The sequence below is a fragment of the Rhipicephalus microplus genome, chromosome 1 (assembly GCF_043290135.1).
Source record: "Rhipicephalus microplus isolate Deutch F79 chromosome 1, USDA_Rmic, whole genome shotgun sequence".
Taxonomy (NCBI): Eukaryota; Metazoa; Arthropoda; class Arachnida; order Ixodida; family Ixodidae; genus Rhipicephalus; species Rhipicephalus microplus.
In genome coordinates, this window is record NC_134700.1 from 37,461,032 (window position 1) to 37,480,556 (window position 19,525).

The window sequence follows — 19,525 nt, forward strand, 5'->3', positions numbered from 1 at the left end:
TAACCCAAGTTTCTTAAATACCGCAGCATTCCTTTGCTCTTAATAATGACGTCATCATAAAGCTGCATAAACCAGAACGTCAGGGTGTTCTGCAACCAACCCAGTATGCGGAATGGGCCACTCCTGTGGTAATTGTACGAAATAAAGAACGGTTTGCCGAAAATACGCGATGACTGCCGAAGCACAGTCAACCAAGCGGTAAGCAACAGCGTTTATTCTTTACCTACCAGCAAAAAACCTTTCGCAAGGGTAGGAAAAGGCCTTATTTGACTTTTTTAATTGACTGGACGCAAGCGCACCGGAAACGGATGGTGGATGATTTATCAGCACATGTGCTCGCTCTGAACGCCTTGAAGGGCTTGTACAATGTGCGACGCTTGCCAATCTGTGTGTCGGTAGTGTGCTGATTATTTCGAATAACAATAGATGCGTTGCTTACAGATTCAGCGAAGGTGGTGGCCTACCTTGACGACTTTCTGGTGGCAAGTGATACTGTTTAGGAATTTCACGAGGTTCTGAATGAAGTTTTTAGCCGAATCTCGAAGTCACAACTTCGTGTTCAAGATGTGAAGTGCCAGTTTTTCATGGAGAGCCTGGAAGATTTGGAACGCCGTATAGATGGAAGGGGCACCTACCCGTCGAAAAGCAAAGTTGAGGTCATTCATAAAGCACTTTCACCACAGAACAAAAAGAAGCTTCGAGCCTTTGTAGGTAAGGTGAATATTTACAATCGATTGATCAAAGGCCGTTCTGAAGTCGCTGATCTGTTGTACCGCATACTGGACAGTTACAGGATGTGGCAATAGGGTGAAAAGCAGCAGCAAGCTTTCGACAGTATAAAAAAGCTGCTGACGTCAGAGTAACTTTTAGTGCACTTCCATCCCGAGGCATCATTAATGCTGTGTTAGCTGACCGAGACGCTGAAGGGCTAGAGCAACTGTTAGCTCATGTGCCTAGAACACTCCCTGAGACATGGCGTAACTACGCCCAGATTGACTACGCAGTGCTCTCCATTGTATATGACGTTCGCACTTTTGCCAGTACCTATTCGGCCGGCAATTTAACATTTTTACTAATCTAAACCACTTCTAGGCAGCTTTCAACGAAATAATCAGATCCGGCAGCTCTCTCCCTAGGCATGCGGCGCTGGTCTTTGATGTTCTTTGCTTATGATTGAAGTATAGATAGATGCAAGATCAGGGAAATGCTGACTGTCTCAGCAGGCTGCCTATACATGGAGACCATCCAGACAACAATCCACCAGGTGACGTCATTATGCTGGAAGCAGTCGAGTACCAGCCAGTGAGTGCAGAAAATTTCGCATTCGCCACTCTGCGTGATCCTTGTCTGTTCAGGGTGAAAACATGTGTCAGTGCCAGCTGGCCAGAACAAGGTGTTTCACTAGAGTATGCTGCCTATCAGGTGGGGCACAAAGATTTGTCACTCCTTTGTGACTGCCTATTGTGGTGTGACAGGGTCGTACTGCCAAACGAACCCCAAAAGAAGGATCTTTACATTCTTCATGCAAACCATCCTGGCACTACGGCCATGAAAGCTCTGGCAAGATCATTTGTGTGGTGGCCGAAGTTTGATGCTCAGATCCAAAATTTTGTTCGTCATTGCAAACCAGGCCAAGCAAACAGAGAAAGCGAGCCTAAAACGCCTGTTAACTTCTGGGCGAAGAGTCTGTTCCACTCCGCTAAGCACTCGGACATCCAGCACGCATGGGAAAAATACAAGGCAACCGAAATGCTTTTTTGGTTCTCTCGCAGCTAAAGCCAAGCATTCTTTCTATACTTCTACTCTACCTGATATGCTCCGAAAAAATCCTAAGCAGTTCTGAAAAACAATTAACGCATCATCTATTGCCCCTCCATGAAACATTACACTACGAGATGAACAAAATGCTTAAATTCCTGAACACTATATATGCTACACAAGTAATAAATGAAACCTTCTGTTCTTTATTCACCATATTTACGGACGGTGACCTTCCCCGTGCCCTTTCTGTATGTCAACCGACAATGTCCAAATTTATATTTCATATCAATGGTATTTCCAAAATTTTCGACTTATAAAAGCTCACTTCATCGATAGGTATAAATAAAATTACCACAAAAATATTGAAGAACACTCAATTTGTCACAAGTCTGATTTTATCTCACACATTTTAGCAATCGTGGTGCCCAAAAACTGGAAGGTAGGCAAGGTCATTCCAATCCCTAAGAAAGGTAACTCGCTCTCAACAAAAAACTATCTCCCCATTTCGCTCACAAGTGTATGCTCTAAAATATAGGAGCACGTAATCAATTCCCACATAGTCAACTTTCTCGCACCTCTTCATATTGATCATAAAACCAACATGGCTTTCAGAAAGATGTCTCATGTGACACTCAACTAGCTGTGTTTACTAACGACATTAGCTCTAGCATTGATTTATACATACCCATAGACGCACGTTTTTAGAATTTGAGAAAGCTTTTGACAAAGTTTCTCACAAACGCTTATTCTTGAAACTTTCCTGTCTGAACCTTTGCCCATTCGTTTTCCGTAGTATTTTCGACTTTTTAACTAACTACCAGCAGTTTTTTTACGCTAATAATTTTTCTCCGTCCTTACACCCCGTTATTTCAGGCGTGCCTCAAGGCAAGGTTCTAGGACCTTTGTTTTTTCACATATATATTAACGACTTGCCGAATAATATTTTTTTAATGTCAAGTTTTTTGCCGATGATTGTGTCATGTATCACCCAGTTAATAACACACCAGATGGTCATGAATTCAATCTGACCTTTATAAAATTGAAATCTGGTGCAAAACGCGCTTAATGTCTCTTAACGCAAACAACGCGTTCTTAGTCTCTTTTCATCGCCGACAGTATTACCCATCTGATGCATACTTTATCAACAACACCTAAGTTTCATGTGTACCTAAATACAAGTATCTAGGTGTTCATTGTTGTTCTGATTTAACGTGGGCACTTCGCATAACGCACATTACTAACGAAGCAAACCGTGCTCTTGGCCGCCTGCGCCGAAACCTTCATCTAGCTCCTACTTCTGTCTAACTACTCGCTTATCACACACTAATCAGACCAAAACTTGAATACGCATGCGCTGTTTGGAACCCTCATCAGAGTAACAATACTAAAACACTAGAAACAGTGCAAAACCGGGCGACAAGATTCATCTTTTAAGATTATTCATATCAGCCAAGCGTAACCAAACCTAAATCTGGTGCTAACCTTCACACCTTTTCGTCACGCCACTCTGTTGCTAGTCTGTGCCTGTTTTCCAAGTTCTATCATGGATCCCCTCGCACTCCCATTATCAAGCCAGCCCATTGTCATTCAGACAGCATAAATCACGGAAAAGCTGTTTACCCGCCATGTGCTCACACCACTGCGCACCTTTCATAATTTTTTGTCAAGACCGCACAAGATTGGAATGGCCTTTCTCCTCACCCTGTACAGCACTCCAGTATCAACATCATAGCAGCGATCGAACATCTAACCTTTTAATCACTTGTAATCGCCCAACCCCTCATCGAAAACCCCTTCATTGGGGCCTTTGAGGTCTTGCAAATAAATAAATGGGAGACAACTGGCTGCACTTTCTAGATTTGAAATTCAGCGCTTTGTTGGAACACATGTGCTCTATGTACATGACACGCAGCGGTAAATCTATCTTGTCATTTCAAATTAATGACACGAAACTTATAAACAGAGGCATTGCAAAATCGTGCTTGTTGCAGGCGACCAAAAAATTGTGTCAGCAGGGAAGAGACGGATGTATGAGATTCTCGTATGTTACTTCACCCTGCTTTTTTGGCTATTTGTTTCAATTATTTTCAGTTGTTAGATGCGCTTTCCTGTGTCAGTGCAGTTTTCGGTCCTCAACTTTCCAGCGCAGCCTTTTCCTGCAGTATTGGAAGCAATTGTGGCGTAAATATTAAAAAAGAAAAGCGGGGGTGGGTGGCGCTCCGTTCACATTATAGGATTTATATGTGCACTTAAACGTGGGAGCTTCAGTCAGTGCCACATGATGCCACTGTGGCGAGTGTGGAACATCGACTATAGCTCTAACGTTTAAATGCACAAATAAACCCCATATAGTGGACGAAAAATGACCGCCCCCGTAACTTAGTGGTAAAGCATCGGACGCGTTCTTCGAAGGTCATAGGTTCCGATCCTCTCGGTGGCAAGTTATCTTTTCGTCCACTTTACTTTCTTCATATTTACGCCACAATCATGTCTAATAACAAGCCGTGTACATTCCCATGGTCTTATTTGTCTGTTAGTTCTCGTTATAAATTTTTCTTGTGTATTTATTGTGTACATTGGGAATATCTCTCCTCAACTTGTATTTATTCAGTGTACTTTCTCCTTCATTTTTTAGAAGTTCAACAGCAATAAACTCCTGTGCATTTAGTTGTTCATATTGAACATTTTGATTACATTTTAACTTGCTCGGTTACGCATGTATCTTTTATTCGTAGTTTTTTTTCTTTTTTAGAACTTCAAGAACATTGCGGGGTTTCAGCTTACAGTCTTGTCAGTAGCTTTCATACGCTCGGTAGTCACAATATTGTCTATCGTTCCTCAAGGAAAAGCTAAAACAGCCTAACTCACAAAGGTACCTATGGTTTCGTGGATCTTCGCGAAAAAAGCGTGTGACGCTACCTTCACGCCCGCCCTCCTGGAAGAAGATATTTCTAAATCCAGCAATCGTACCACAATACAGTAAAGTGATTTCTTATCTACAAAAACGCCAGCCGTGAATGCACACTATACACAGTAAAACTATGAATTATTCGAGGCTAATATTTGAAATTGTGAAATAACGAAAACAGAGTTCTCAGAGCACAATGATTGTATTCTGAAAACAATATTTTCAGTATTTGACAATAATATATTTATTAACAATCATGAAATATAAAGATCAAATTTTCACATCTAGAAGTTTTCGCCAAAATCTCTCCGTCGGCTATCACGGGTATTGATAATTTTTTTCGTTTTTTTGGTGACAAAGGAGTTCCTAAAAGCTTCCACGTTCAGTTCTTGGCCCTATCACACGAGCCGACTTCATTTTAACTGCCTAGTAACTACGCAGATCATAGTAGGAAGCGTCAAAGTTCATGACGTTATGACATTTAGTGGGGTACTTTAAAGGTGGTGTCTCCACAGCGATTTCGTTCTGCAGTTTTTCGCGCTGATCTTTTGGTGACAGTGCGATTATTTATAATTGAGAGACGGTATGTTATACTCATACAATTAAACCGTTTTTTTCAACGTTTTTGCCCTTTCTAGTTTTGTCGACGACTTTTTTATGCATTGCATTCCTGACGAGAACGTATTCACAGGCTCACGTTAAAAAATCACCTTCTCAATCAAGCATACCCGCAAAGTTAATCACCTTAAATAATAAACGTGCACTCATGGGCGTGAGTGACGATATGAAAAAATGCGTAATACCATCAGGTTAAGTCATTCAGTTCGGCCTTTACATTTTGTATATTGTATTGGGGTCATTTGATGCCAAATAGCCCAGCCATTTTAGGTACCATCTAAAATGTATTTGAAATAAGTTATGGTTACTGCATCGAAACAGTGAAACTGTAGAATGTTTGAAAAAACTTTTTTGGCCACGTGGCTGCTTTTTACACTTCCCGGAGTGTCCTTTGGCTGTTGTATGCGGAAAAATTTATTTTTAAGATGCCGTTCTATATTTCTATACCAAATTTCGTATACATGTTAGGTAAAGGCTCCTGTGCCTACTGTTTCAAGCTGAGTAGTATTAGTGGGATTTTTCGTACATGCGAATCCAAGAATTAAAAATGTGTTGAGTTTGTATTTTTTATAATGCAATACTGCACATTGTTCGAATGTTTGAGTAGTTAATACGTACTCCATGGGAGATATATTCTGAAAAAAAAGTACTTATATACCTCTCAAACTGCTAAACTTTACAACAAAAATTCAGAAAGTTCACAAAATTGTAATTTTTGTTCATATTGAGACGCAACTAGCGCCATGTGGTGGCCTGATTAGAAATCGCCTTCACACCTAAATCGGAATCAAATAAACAATTCTTTTAATATGTCAAATCTTATCAGTATGTTTTTGGTGTAAACAAAAAGTATTTTTTGAACTTTCTCAATGACGGCAAGGAGAAGTTTTAAGGCAGCAGCGATTGTATGACCAAACGAGAAAATAGGCACCCATAGGAAAGTTGAAAAATTATTTTATTTCCTAAACGAAAAAGTGTAATCTGTAAAGATAAAACTTGCAATATAAGAACAGCTGCTTATTTGATTTTGATTTAGGTATAAAGGTGATCTTTATTTGAACCAACATATGGTGCAAATGGTGTCTCAATATGAAAAAATTGACAACTTTGAAAAATTTGTGAATTTTTCTCCTGAAGGTTAACATCAGAGGTCTAAACATATTTTTGCCTCAAAATATATCTTCTGTGGAGTAAGTTATCAGTACTCAATTATTCATAAAAGATGACGTATTGCAATAAAATAATTATGTAAACATAAAACATTTTGGCTAAATTCTTGGAGGCGCATGTGCCTGTGAAATTGGTCTGAAATTGATGAGCTTCAAACGACGTTTACAAGCATCTTTATTTACCAAGTAGACCAAGTTCCTTATAAAAAGAAGGTTTGGTACTTTAAATAATTCCACAAACAACACCAAAACAACATTCCAGGAAGTTCAGAAAGCACCCACGAGACCAAACACATTTTGTTACATTATGCTAGCAGTTCACTGTTAGGCAGTAAATAAGCACAATTCTTGTCGAATACATTGGAGATGGTCGCAAAATGGCTGGAACGTTTGGCGTGAAATAACCTAGTTACAATTTAGAGGCATATGACACGATGTCGATAACGACTTTTTAAACAAAGAATGCAAGGAAAATAAAAGAGAAACACATTAACACCTCTAATCTGGCTTCTAGGTTTATTTATATGTAGATTTGAGCGTACTGTACAGTGCCTTAACTTGATGTTTTACTCCATTTTACATCGATACAATTTGACACAGCAACTTTAACTATTGCATGATGAATCCGAAGCCCAGAATTTCATGTGACGCTAAACCTGCCCAAACAATTAAAATTTTTAGGTAAAATTTGCTACAGTGGCATTGCCAAAAAACTTGCTATTTTCTAAAAGACGAATGATATTTGGTTTTCCCCTGTTCCGCGGCCCTAATTTTAATAAAGTTCAATTTATTAGAACCACAATGGGTATTTTTATGTACGTGCTGCATATAGGTATACTAAATGCAAATCACTTCTTAGGGAACTGCGGTGAGTCGGACCGTATCCATCCATCCATCCGCCCATCCATCCATCCATCCATCCATCCATCCATCCATCCATCCATCCATCCATCCATCCATCCATCCATCCATCCATCCATACAACCATCCATCCATCCATCCATCCATCCATCCATCCATTCATCCATCCATCCATCCATCCATCCATCCATCCATCCATCCATTCATCCACTTATCCATTCATCCATCCATCCGTCCCTCCGTCCGTCTATCTATCTATCTATCTATCTATCTATCTATCTATCTATCTATCTATCTATCTATCTATCTATCTATCTATCTATCTATCTATCTATCTATCTATCTATCTATCTATCTATCTATCTATCTATCTATCTATCTCTCTATCTATCTATCTATCTATCTATCTATCTATCTATCTATCTATCTATCTATCTATCTATCTATCTATCTATCTATCTATCTATCTATCTATGCATCTATCTATCTATCTATCTATCTATCTATCTATCTGGCCGCCAACGACTTTTCAGCTCTTCTGAATGTTTGAATATGGGACACATCGAAATTCGTATGGGATAACACGATTGTATGAAGAGCGTAAGTGACTGCTCATAACATGAAAATCAGGACATGAATGTCATGAATCTTATGATGTACATTCCATGGTACTGCTGCTCCTGAGGTGTTTTCGTTCATATGAAATATTGGAAACTTTTATGGTATGACGTGACTCCATGGCGAACATAAGTGAAAGGCCCTCACGTGGAAATCATGACAGGCGTCTCATGTAAGAACATGACTACATGCCACGCTCATGCTGCGCTCAATGTCGTTCCGCTGGATTCACATACACCAAACGAGGGATCGTAACGTGAATGAATGAGAAAGGTGTATTACGGGTGCAAACATGATAATCATGAGTCACGACATGCGTATTATGTAGGAACGTGAGTACATGCCATGCTCATGATGCAATTGCGACCATTTTGCTAGCTTCCCCTATACCAGATTTGGTATTACGTGACGCAAACGGACGACGAAGGTTAATGACACGTCCAAACATGACAATCATGGCATGCATGCTTCTAAAAATTGTCTACATGCTACGCTTTGCTTGCGGCCATTTCGCTAGCTTCACATAAAGTAAATTTGATATGACGTAACGTGAATGATTTACGAAGATATGTGATTGGTGCAAACATGATAGTTATGACATGCTTGTGATGTAAGAACATGACCACATGTTACGCTGGTGATGCGCTCACGGCCATTTCGCCAGCTCAACATTACTAACTCTGGTATCACGTCCCGTGAATAGACGACGAAGAAAAATGACGCGTCCAAACGCCATAATCACGACAAGGAAGTCATGTGGGGCATAATTGACGTCCGCTTCGTAACGTTGTGCTGATCTTAAATTGACATATCAACCTTTCTCGTTCGTGCTTCGGATATCATCGATTCCCACTTTACATAGGATCTGCCAAGTTTTTTCAATATTAGAAGGAAATCGCTATGTTTAATTTTCTCGCCAGTAAGATGAAGCTACGCACTTAGTAAAGTACGAAAGTCATGCAAGTACTTAATGCGTTATAATAAGGGGTTTAGAACCCTATGTTTTTGCATAACACATGCAAAAGTGTTGAGATTCCCATGTTTTTGTTTTTGCATCGCACATGCATCTTGGTGTGCTTTTTTAAGAACACAGGTTATCTGCAGTTGCAGTTTCGCGAACGCGATTGATAGAGGGATGATACCAAATCTCGGAGGGAGGGAGGGCGGGAGGGAGGGGTGAAAGATTTTTGCATTACCCTGTTCTCGCTATCATTTATGGAAGTGGCGGCTGTGAGTGCGCCAACCATAGGAGAAAGAACGAGGAGGACGACTAAAGACAGTGCGCTGTGTGGCACGAGGCAGATGCTGGCAGCGGGCCGTTGCGGCTCTGGTTCTGGTTAATGAAGCAGGTTCCTGGTCGGGCTCCACGTCTTCTCTGTGTGGTTTTGGGCCGAGCAGTCTAGAAACTCTCTACGTCTGGAGCCGGACGGGAAGAACTCTGCCCCTGGGACATAGACATCGAGGTACCTGGCAGTTCACGACCATGGCCCTGACGGCGCCACTGACCTTGCCCACACTTTCTGGTCAAGACGTGAGGGAATCAGCCCTCGACTTCATTGACAATCTTTTTGAATACTCGACCGTTAGTGGCTTCTCGTAGTCCGACGTGCACCGGCGGGTCCTAACAGTTGCCCTGCGTGGGACTGCAGAACGATGGCGGCGTCTTCAACCTCCCTTCCAGTCCTGGAACCAGTTCGTCGCGACATTTCTGAACTAGTTTCTTCCGGTACCCTACGGCTACCGTTTCTCATTGGGCTGCTTCTTCCCTTCTCTCGCCAAGTTTGCGTGCTTTCTTCACACAATTGAGAAGCCTGTCTTTTGGGGGCACGGCTATGAGCCACCACTTCACGACGAGCAGTGGCTTGTCAGTGTAGTGTGTCAGCACTTCTGTTGTTACATCAAAATCCCGCTACCGACGCAGGCCATGGAGGGCGTGGTGGGCTCGATCAATGAGGCGGCACCGCAACACAGGTGACGAAGAGGCGATCATTGTCCGCCAACGATGCTGTCGCTACCTGAAACGATGTCAGAAATTCTCGCGATGAACGATGCGGCTCGCCGGCGTCAATCTAGACCCACAGGGTGGACAACACGCACCTCAGCTGTGCGGCCGAAGAGATCACAGGCGGCGTACTTGACCCTGTGGCCTAATCCTCTCAGGTGGCGCCACACGATGACAGCAACGAAAGCGGCGACGACAGGTGCGCTGATGCGGGATCAGAGAACGTGAATGCCGTGTAGTCCACGGCAATGATAAAGGATCTCTTCTGGAACGAACCAGATGACCTCCGAGGTGTAAGAAGGACACCAGTGAGTGCCGGACCAGGAAGCACGAAGTCGCTGTTGTCAGTGTAGCGGCGGATGCCATGTGTGAAGACGCCACGCAAGGAAACGATGTTGCAGATGCGGAAATAGCAGCCATTTACGTGAACGCGTAAGACCGGAAGGCGAAGAAGAAAAAGTGGAAAGGAAAGAAAAAGAGCGATCACACAGGGCGGCGCGTAGAGGGGGAGGCGGCAGCTGAGTACCGCAACAGCGCTGCCGAAGAGGAGGACCCCATAACTGTCGAGACCGAGAAAAAGGCTGAAGAGAACCTTGACGGCGTTGCGGATATGTTGGAGGTGGGCGATCAGGCGGCTCCGGACGACGAAGAAGGGTGTGCTGACGAAGGGGCAGAGAACGCGAACGGTGAGGACTTTATGGAGGTGGAGAGGAAAATTATAGGCCCATATCCCTTACAAGCACATGTTTTAAACTGCTGGAGCACTTCATTTCAAATTACACGGTAAATTTTTAGACGCGCGAAATGTTCTATCGCCATTCCAGCACGGCTTCCGTAAAGGTCTTTCTACAACAACTCAATTAATTTCTTGTGTCTATTGATTCTCCTCAATACTAGATAAATTAGGCCAAACCGATGTAATTTTCCTTGACTTCAGCAAGGCATTTGTTTCAATACCGCCCTCCAAACTAATTCACAAGCTTAATCTGGTAGGTTTTCGCTCTACGATTGTTAAACGGGTTGAATCGTATTTAAGTTCACGTACACAGTTCGTTGACATAAACGGTGTTTATTCTAACCCTCTCCCTGTTAACTCCAGTGTTCCCCACGGAAGTGTCCTTGGGCCTTTGCTTTTTCTTTTTCATAATAATGATATAACAACATGTGCTAAACAAGGTGTAGAAATCCGCTTATTTGCCGATGATTGCGTTTTATTCCGCTCAATCAACTCTTTAAATAATCAGATAACGCAGCTCCAATCTGAAGAAGCCATATCTGCGTGGTGTGACCGCTAGGGAATGAATGTAAACTCTGATAAAACTATGTTCATGCACATCACTAACAGGAAACAGCCGTTTATCTACTCGTACAGTATCAAAGAGACCCCACTTTTACTAACAGAAGCTACAAGTATCTAGGCGTAACAATCACTAACAAACTAACTTGGTCTTCGTACATTCAAAAGATCTGTTCATCTGAACGTAGGAAATTAAGCTTGCTAAGGCATAGAACCAGTAGTTCTCCCCCCAGTACTAAACTTCTAGCTTATAATACAATAATCAGGTCTGGCTTGGAATATGCATGTGAGGTGTGTGATCCGCATACTAAAACAGATATTAACAATCTAGAGAAAATCCAAAGGTTAGCCGTCCGCTTTATTTTCAACCGATTTCGCCGAGTTGATTCCCCAACTGAACTAATGCATGATAACAAAATTCAAACTCTAGAATGTCGCAGGAAAACTGCAAGACTAAAACTTCTTTTCTATCTATGCAGCAAAAAATTTGTACTTGAGCTATCAAATATTCTTTCTCCGTTATCTTCGCGTCACACTAGACGATATCATTCACAAAACTTCACTCCTATATTTGCTTCAACTAACAATTTCGAATACTCTGTTTTTCTCGCACATTAACAGAATGAAACGAACTACCACATCACATTTTTGAATCTGGAAACGTGTTAAGGTGTATTGAATATTTTTTTTGAACTTAGATCTTGTACTAAAATGTGTTGTATATTTACCTGTTAATTTGTGCCTCCTGTATTGTTGCTTTTTGGTCATATTCCCATACTGTACCACCCCCACTCCTGCCTGGACTATTCTTAGTTTTCAGTATTTTCTTTAAAAAGAAAAAAAATCAGTTCCGCCGATGGTGCTGACGGGAAAGCCATCTTAGAAGCTTCAGGCAACATAGCCTAAAAGCTCGAAAAAGTGGAAACGCTTGAAGGAAGATAGCCCGGAAAGCCTGGGAGGCAACATCTTGAACTACGGAAGAGACCACTTCCGCTGAAAACATTTCGTGTGGCCAGAGATAAGCTGCTGGCGAGATACAATGTCGAGGAAACCTAAAGAGTTATCGCCGAAGGCACAGGCTGCCAAGCCTTTTATGCCCACGTCACACCTCCATGGCTACCGAGGTCACCAGCGTACGACGACTACCGTGTCAGGGAGTGGATGCCCGCCGACGCTACTGATCCGGGCAGATACCTTGACAAGACATGACACAACGAGACGTCTGTTAAAACAACTACACAATATCACAATTTCAGCATCATTCAGTGTAATTTGATTTATCTGGGCCTGTTGGCTCACCAGGACCGCATCTAAACAAGAAGCGTCAGCTTCCTGTCATCAACCTTACTGCGGTAGTCAACTTAAGTGAGTTCATTGCGCCTCCGTTTGCGGGTGGCGGCGCAGTTCCCTTCAGTGCGCGCATCAGCAGTTTCCCTTCCTGCAGACCATGAGGTCCCACAGCAAGTTGTGGAAGGACTGCGCCGGAATGTAGTTGTGTGCACCACCTACGCTTCAATTCGCTCGCAGTGGTTAATTACAGATATGGAAGTGAGCTCCTCAAGTCAAACTAGTTCGTGGTATCCTGAATAATAGTCGGTAGCTATCAACAACTACTGGTTCTTGAAGTGAAAGAAATCTATCGCAATGCGTTGCCAAGGCCTCTCAGAAAATGCGGAGCCTATATTATTTCAATTTTCCTGTTTACTCTTGTTTCGATGCATTGCTGACATCGCTTCACCCGTGATGAGACGTCAGATCCTATGGTAGGCCACCAGACGCAGTCTCTAGCTAGAGGCAATGCCGTTTTTATCTATTTATTTATTTTACCTATTTATTTTATTTGTTTTACTTATTTTATTTACAACATACTGTGGTCTTAAAAAGAACAAGCAGAAGACGCACTAAAATAAGTGGAAAACACATGTAAGCGTGATAGATGAATTATGTGCACAATATACAAGAAGAATATAGTATATTATAGTCCAGGTACATTATACAGAGATATATAGATGAACCTAAACAAAGGTTAATACGACCTTCAGAACAACGGAGATGGGTCTATCTCCCTATTATACATTCGCAATGGTGATCAACAGTAAAGCAAGTCGAGTACAGACTACAGTACAAACAATATGGCACGCCCAAAGTGGCAAATAGACTGAGATGTGAAGACCACTTCAGGCAGTGAATTCCGTTCCGATACTGTACGTGGAAAAAACGAATTCTTTAACATATTTATGTGGGCTTGATACGGAAGCAAATTGTGCGTGTACCAATGTTTCGTGGAGTGTGATTGAAATGGCTGAATGTATACGAATTCATTTACCTTTGTGGAACCAGTATAAAGAGCAAACAGCAGTTTCAGCCTATCAATTTTTCGTCTATCTTCCAGGGTTGAAATGCTACTTGCCAGTATTAGAAAAGTTGGTGATTGAAAATGAAGCGTATAGCGCGTCTTTGCACCATTTCAAGCTGGTACTTATCTTTTTCAAGGAAGGGGTCCCATACGACCGAAGCGTATTGAAGTTTAAGAAGTATTATCATTTTGAAGGCGAGTAATTTGACATGAGTTGGGGACGCTAGGAGTTTATGCCGTGAAAAGCCTAACTTGCGTGTGGCAGATGCGCAGATGTTTTCTATGTGCTTTGACCACGACAGAGTATTGGTGAACGTTATCCCGAGGTATCTGTACTGGCTTTTTTCTACCACTGGTGCACCATTTATAGAATAAGAAAACAGAAAGGGTTGTTTTTTCTTCGTTACACGAAGTAGCACTGTTTTGTCAGCGTTCAAGGTCATACCCCAGGTAGTGCACCACTTACCTATTCCCGTCAAACTGCTGTTTAACAAGACTTGGTCATCGGTGCCTGTGATTTTCTTGAAATAAGACATTCGTCTGCAAACAATTTTATGGAAACTCTCGGGTCATTACCAGATGTTCTGTCATTGATGTAAATTAAAAAAGAACCGGTCCCAAAACACTGCCCTGTGGAACGCCAGATGTTGCACCAAGTCTTTCAGATGAGCACCCGTCGCCTTCCACAAACTGTGTTCTGTTTGTTAAATAAGATTTCATCCAGGTAATTATATATGCAGGAAGGCCCAAAGAAGAAAGCTTAGTGAGTAGTTTATCGTGGGGTACGCGATCAAAGGCTTCACTGAAGTCAAGAAAGACTAAATCTATTTGGCTGGATAAATCTAAAGCTTGTGCGATTTCATGAGTGGTTATAAGAAGTTGAGTAGTGGTAGAAAGACCTTGGCGGAACCTATGTTGGAACTCAAAAAGGACGCTGTTGGCTTCCATAAATTTGTTAATAAAAGAGGTGATTATGTGTACCAAAATAGTGCAGCAGGTTGATTTTAGTGAGATGGGTCGATAGTTTTCCATTTTCAAGCTATTCCCCTTTTTAAAGACAGCCACAACGCGAGCTACGCGCCAATCATCAGACAAAACTGAGTGGCGCAAGCATAAACGAAAGATGGCGGTCAAAATGTGCGATATCGGCTCGGCATAACGGCAAAAAAAAGCAATCAGAATTAGGTCTGACCATTTATGATAAAGTGTCCTCTATGCAAGAGTCGTGGGATATCTTTTTGACATGAGTCGGGGACGACAACTTGTGATGCGTGGAGGAGTAAATCATTCTCGACAGGGAGATGACTTCGGTAGTCCTTGAATGGTTTTAGGTTAAGTCCCAAGTTGCTCCTAGTGGGCCATTCTTTCTCGCACAGCCGGCAAAGTTGTGTGCGAATAGAGTCGGCTTGTTGGAATGCCTTTAACCATTGTACAATGTTGCTTTATCAGAATAGATGTTGTCCTAGAGCAAAGGAAAACTTCAACGCTTTCTGCGAGCTCACTGCCTCCCGTCTCTCGCACTGGTGCTCTCGAAAGTGCATCTGCGGCTTTAAGTTCCTTGCCTGTGGCGTATGCAATCTCATATCGATATCGCGTCATTCTCATTTTAGTCGCTGTTCTCTAGGCGTCGAGTCGTCAAGACTCTTCGTGGAAAAGATTGGAACCAACTGCTTGTGATTCGTTTCTAGCTTGAACAGCTTGCCAACAAGATAATTGCTGAATTTACCGCATGCTCAAACAAAGCAAGGGCCCTTTTTCTATCTGAGCATAGCGTTTCTCGGTTTCTGAGAGTAACCTCGAGGCGTAATCGATGACACAAAATTTGCCATTGGTTTGAATCTGCCGGATTAATGCTCCCAGTCTGTATGATGATGCGTCGGTGATGACAACTGTCTCTTGTGATGGGTCGTAGACTCCAAGTACAAGACGAAATGAGAGCACTGATTTCCACCTGTTGAATGCCTGCTCCTATGAAGAACCGCAAACAAATTCTTGCTTTTTTGACAACTGGAGAGTGAGTGGCTGCGGAATATCAGAGAGATCGGGAACAAATGTCGCGAGGTATGGTGCCATTCGGAGAACTCTCTGCAGCTTGGTCCTGTTTTTGGGATTCTTCGTTTTGTTATGGCTTCAACCTTCTTTTCGCCGGCTCTTATTCCGTCTTCATCGAGCCATTGTCCCAGAAATGTACGGTGCTGAACATTAAACACGCACTCTGTTGTTCAGGGTCGCTCTAGCCTTTGCAAATTTCTGCAGCACGTTTCGGAGTGTCTCATTGTGCTCTTGGCTGTTGGAACTCTAGGTGAGGATATCGTCCATGTGACAGACAACTCAACTGATCCCTTGTAATATGTACGCCATCTGCTTCTGGAAGTGTTCAGGAGCTGATGCAATGCCAATTGGTAGTCGGTTGAAGTAGAAGCGCCAAAATGGTGCGATTAAAGTGGTAAGTTTCCTTGATTCTTCACAAAGTCAAATTTGCCAAAATGAACAGTTGGCGTTTAGAAGTGTGGCAGTTTGGCTAGTTGGTATGGCATGACGATAGTTATAGCGCGAGAACAAAACGACAACACAGAAACAAGAAGGACACGAAAGACACGAGTGCTCGTGTTTTTTGTGTCCTTCTTGTCTCTGTGTCGTCGTTTTGTTCTCGCGCTATAACTATTTTCATGCCAGAGTTGGCATTGAGTTTGGAGAACACCTTAGCTCCGTGAAGAAGTCCGAGAGGGTGCTCCACGCAAAGAATAGGATGCCATTCTCGGGGAACTTGGTGATTTACTTCTGTAAAGTCGACGCATATTCTAACTTCTCCAGAGGGCTTCGGGATGACTACCATTGGTGCACACCACTCGGTTGGCCCATCAGCAGATGATACGACACCGAGTTTCTGCATCTTTTGAAGTTCCAACTTTGTCTTCTTGAGATGCGCCTCGGGATAGCTGATTGCGAAAGCTTTTGCTCCTGGTTGAAGCTGAATCCTGTGTTCTTTGAGCATCTCGCCGAGTCGTTCGAACACCGCTAGGGACACCACTATTCTTCTTACGGGTTCACTTTTTCAGCAACGGCGTTTACGAAGGTTAGCATTTGTAGCTTTTTGATGGCTGGATTGCCTTGCAACAGAGTGCAAATCTGATCAAGGACGCATATATCTTGAGTAGTTGCACGGTTGCGGTTGAGGAGCTGGAGTTGTGCCACTCCTGCTGCTGGAAGAAGCTTTCCATCTAGGCCATGCAGCTGACGAGAAGAAGCTGATAGAAGCAGCCTGTTCTTGAGAGTCTGGAATGCGTGCGTTAGGAGGATGGTTTCGTTGGCATCGGTATCAATTGTGAAGTCTACTGGCTGGCCTTGAACCAAGACTGTTGCTTCCCAGTTGCCAGCATCCGTCGTCTTAATTGCTTCAAGAAATCCCGCTTCTAAAGTTTCGTGCTCGGTTTCGACACAATCCAGGCGTCGTGACACGCATACAGGGGCATAGTGACCTTTTTTCCGCCAATTCCTGCAGACTTCCAAGCGTGTTTGGCAGAGAGAGTAATAGTCACGCTCTTGACTACACCAACGACACTGTTTCCACTCTCTGTTGTTGCCGAATGTGAAGATGATTTGCTTCCTCCGTGTAGATAACTGCCCCTTTTGTCTTGCACTGAAACACGTCGACTGGTCTGCGCACCGGATGCGACATTTTTCAAAGATGGCACTTCCTGGAGCTCCGCTTGTCGCTGACGGACACTTTTGATCTGGCAAACGGAATCTGGAGTCTTTTGTAGTGTTAGCTCTGAGCGGAGCCATAGCCTGGTGGATGGCTGCTTGTCTTTTATGTCAGCCACGAGGTGGTCGCGCACAAACTCCTCTCGAAAAGCACGCAACTCACAATCCTTCGAAAGCGTGTGAAGCGCAGTGGCGAATTTTTTGGCTGACTCACCATCTTGTTGCACCCTGGTGTTGAATGAAGCTCGTTCGAAGATTACGTTGCGTCACAGAATGAAATTAAATACTTGTGGAACTGCTCCACGATGGCGTCGAATTTCTTGGAGTTCTCTTTGAATAAAGCGAAGGTGACGTACTTTTCCATCATGTAGGGTAGGGCGCTTACTTGATCCTGCTCGGGCTTCACGCACAAGTCCGAAGAGGTTCGAAAACGTTCAAAACGGTGTTTCCACTTCGGCCACTAGTTCGGCGACGAGAAACAGAAGGCGTCCGGTGGTTGAATAATGAACGACGCCATGATCGGTGCTTTTTTTGCTTTCGGCGTCCTTCGCAAGGATGATGACTAGAAGCCGATGTCCACTGATAGCACCTCTTCTTCTGACACCATGTTGAAGTGATCAGGGACGAACGAGAAAGCAGGAAGCTGGGTTACGTGGACACAGGTTTATTCCAAAACTGCGTTCCAGCCTAGCAGCGCTGCCACGCGCCACGCGCACCTCGAGCACACGTGGTCACCAACTTCGCCTGGCTTGTCCTAGATAGGAGCATCTACAACACACGTGACGTTAGAAGGTCTTTGCAGCCCAATGCATGTACCAGCTAGAGCCCCCACTGATGGACTCGATCTGTTGGATGTCTTCACTCGAGATACTGTGCATCACAGGCCTTTATCTCGGAGCAGCCATCGTCCAACTATTGGACCATAATGGCCAAGGTGAAGTGTTTACGCACTGTCGAGTTCATTAATGTTGACATACCGCCCTCGCCGGTCAGGACCGCGCTTGTCACTGGTGCCTTTGTTTGACCATGGGCAGATGACGTTCATTATGAAGCAGCTGAAGAATAACCATGGACTCCAAAAACTGCCCATTGATGGGCTAGACGTTGTTTCAGGTTTTATTGGGAGCTGAGCAGAAACTCGGACGACAGGCATCTCACAAGTATTTACCAGGGACCTGTTGCCCCTTTGCGGAAACGGATGCCGTGTCCTTTGCGGCCCTTATAAAGTTCAACACAAAGCTCCTGGGCCTAGGCCTGAGCAGCAACAATATTGATGACATTGAAGCGATCCGCATTGCATGATCATTAAAGTTAAATGGGAGCGTACAGAAGCTCGACCTCTTGAAGAACTCCTTCATCTATTGGGGACTGTGCCGCTTGTCGAGGCGCTCACGAACAACGATGCCCTGAAATAGCTGGCACTGGGTGTGTCAGACGAAGGAAAGAAAAGGCCTGTCACGTTCGTTTTAAGCTATAACGGCGTTCACGGCCGGGTGATAGTCCACCGCGAGAACAATGCAAGTGTTCTTAAGCTGGCAACAGGTGTCCCGAGAACACACACCTTGTCACGATGCTACTTTTGGATGCGTCCATACATGTCTACGCCCATTGCATCAAGACAATGTTCCTGTCTCTGGCCGCCATCCCCTTTCTCATGTGCTTGAAGCTGGATTGCGAAACCATCTTCGACCGGCCCGCTGTAGTAAACTTCACCGAGCTACTGCTTCAAACAAGGGTGTTGGAACACGTGCAGCTAACCTGATGCGATATGAACCTCGTGGCTCTGCAAATAGCGATGAATGCGTTTTTGAAAATGAGTCAGTGTTATACTTAGATGTGCAGTTTGGAGTCCAAAGCTTTGCTGGCACACGCGTTATTGTGGGATTCTTGAAAAGAAACGCAACACTTTTCTAGTCAATTTGGCAATACGTTACAACGAAGTTCCAATGGCAATGCAGTCGTTGGAACTACAATTCCTAGCTTACCAGCTGTGGCCTAACCACGTCGTCAGAATTTTTATGATTTCGCACTTTACCACATCTTCTAGAAGCCGGTTGTCGACGAGAGCATGTTTGAAATTGGCAAAGTGCTTCGACGCAACATGCGCTACTGCAATTGAGCAGTCGAGACAGCCATGAAACAGGAAGTTTGGAACCCATAGGGAAGTGGTTGCAGGAGTAAAGAGTACTCGGGTCCCTTTATGTCTTACCGCCATCAACGACCAATAAGC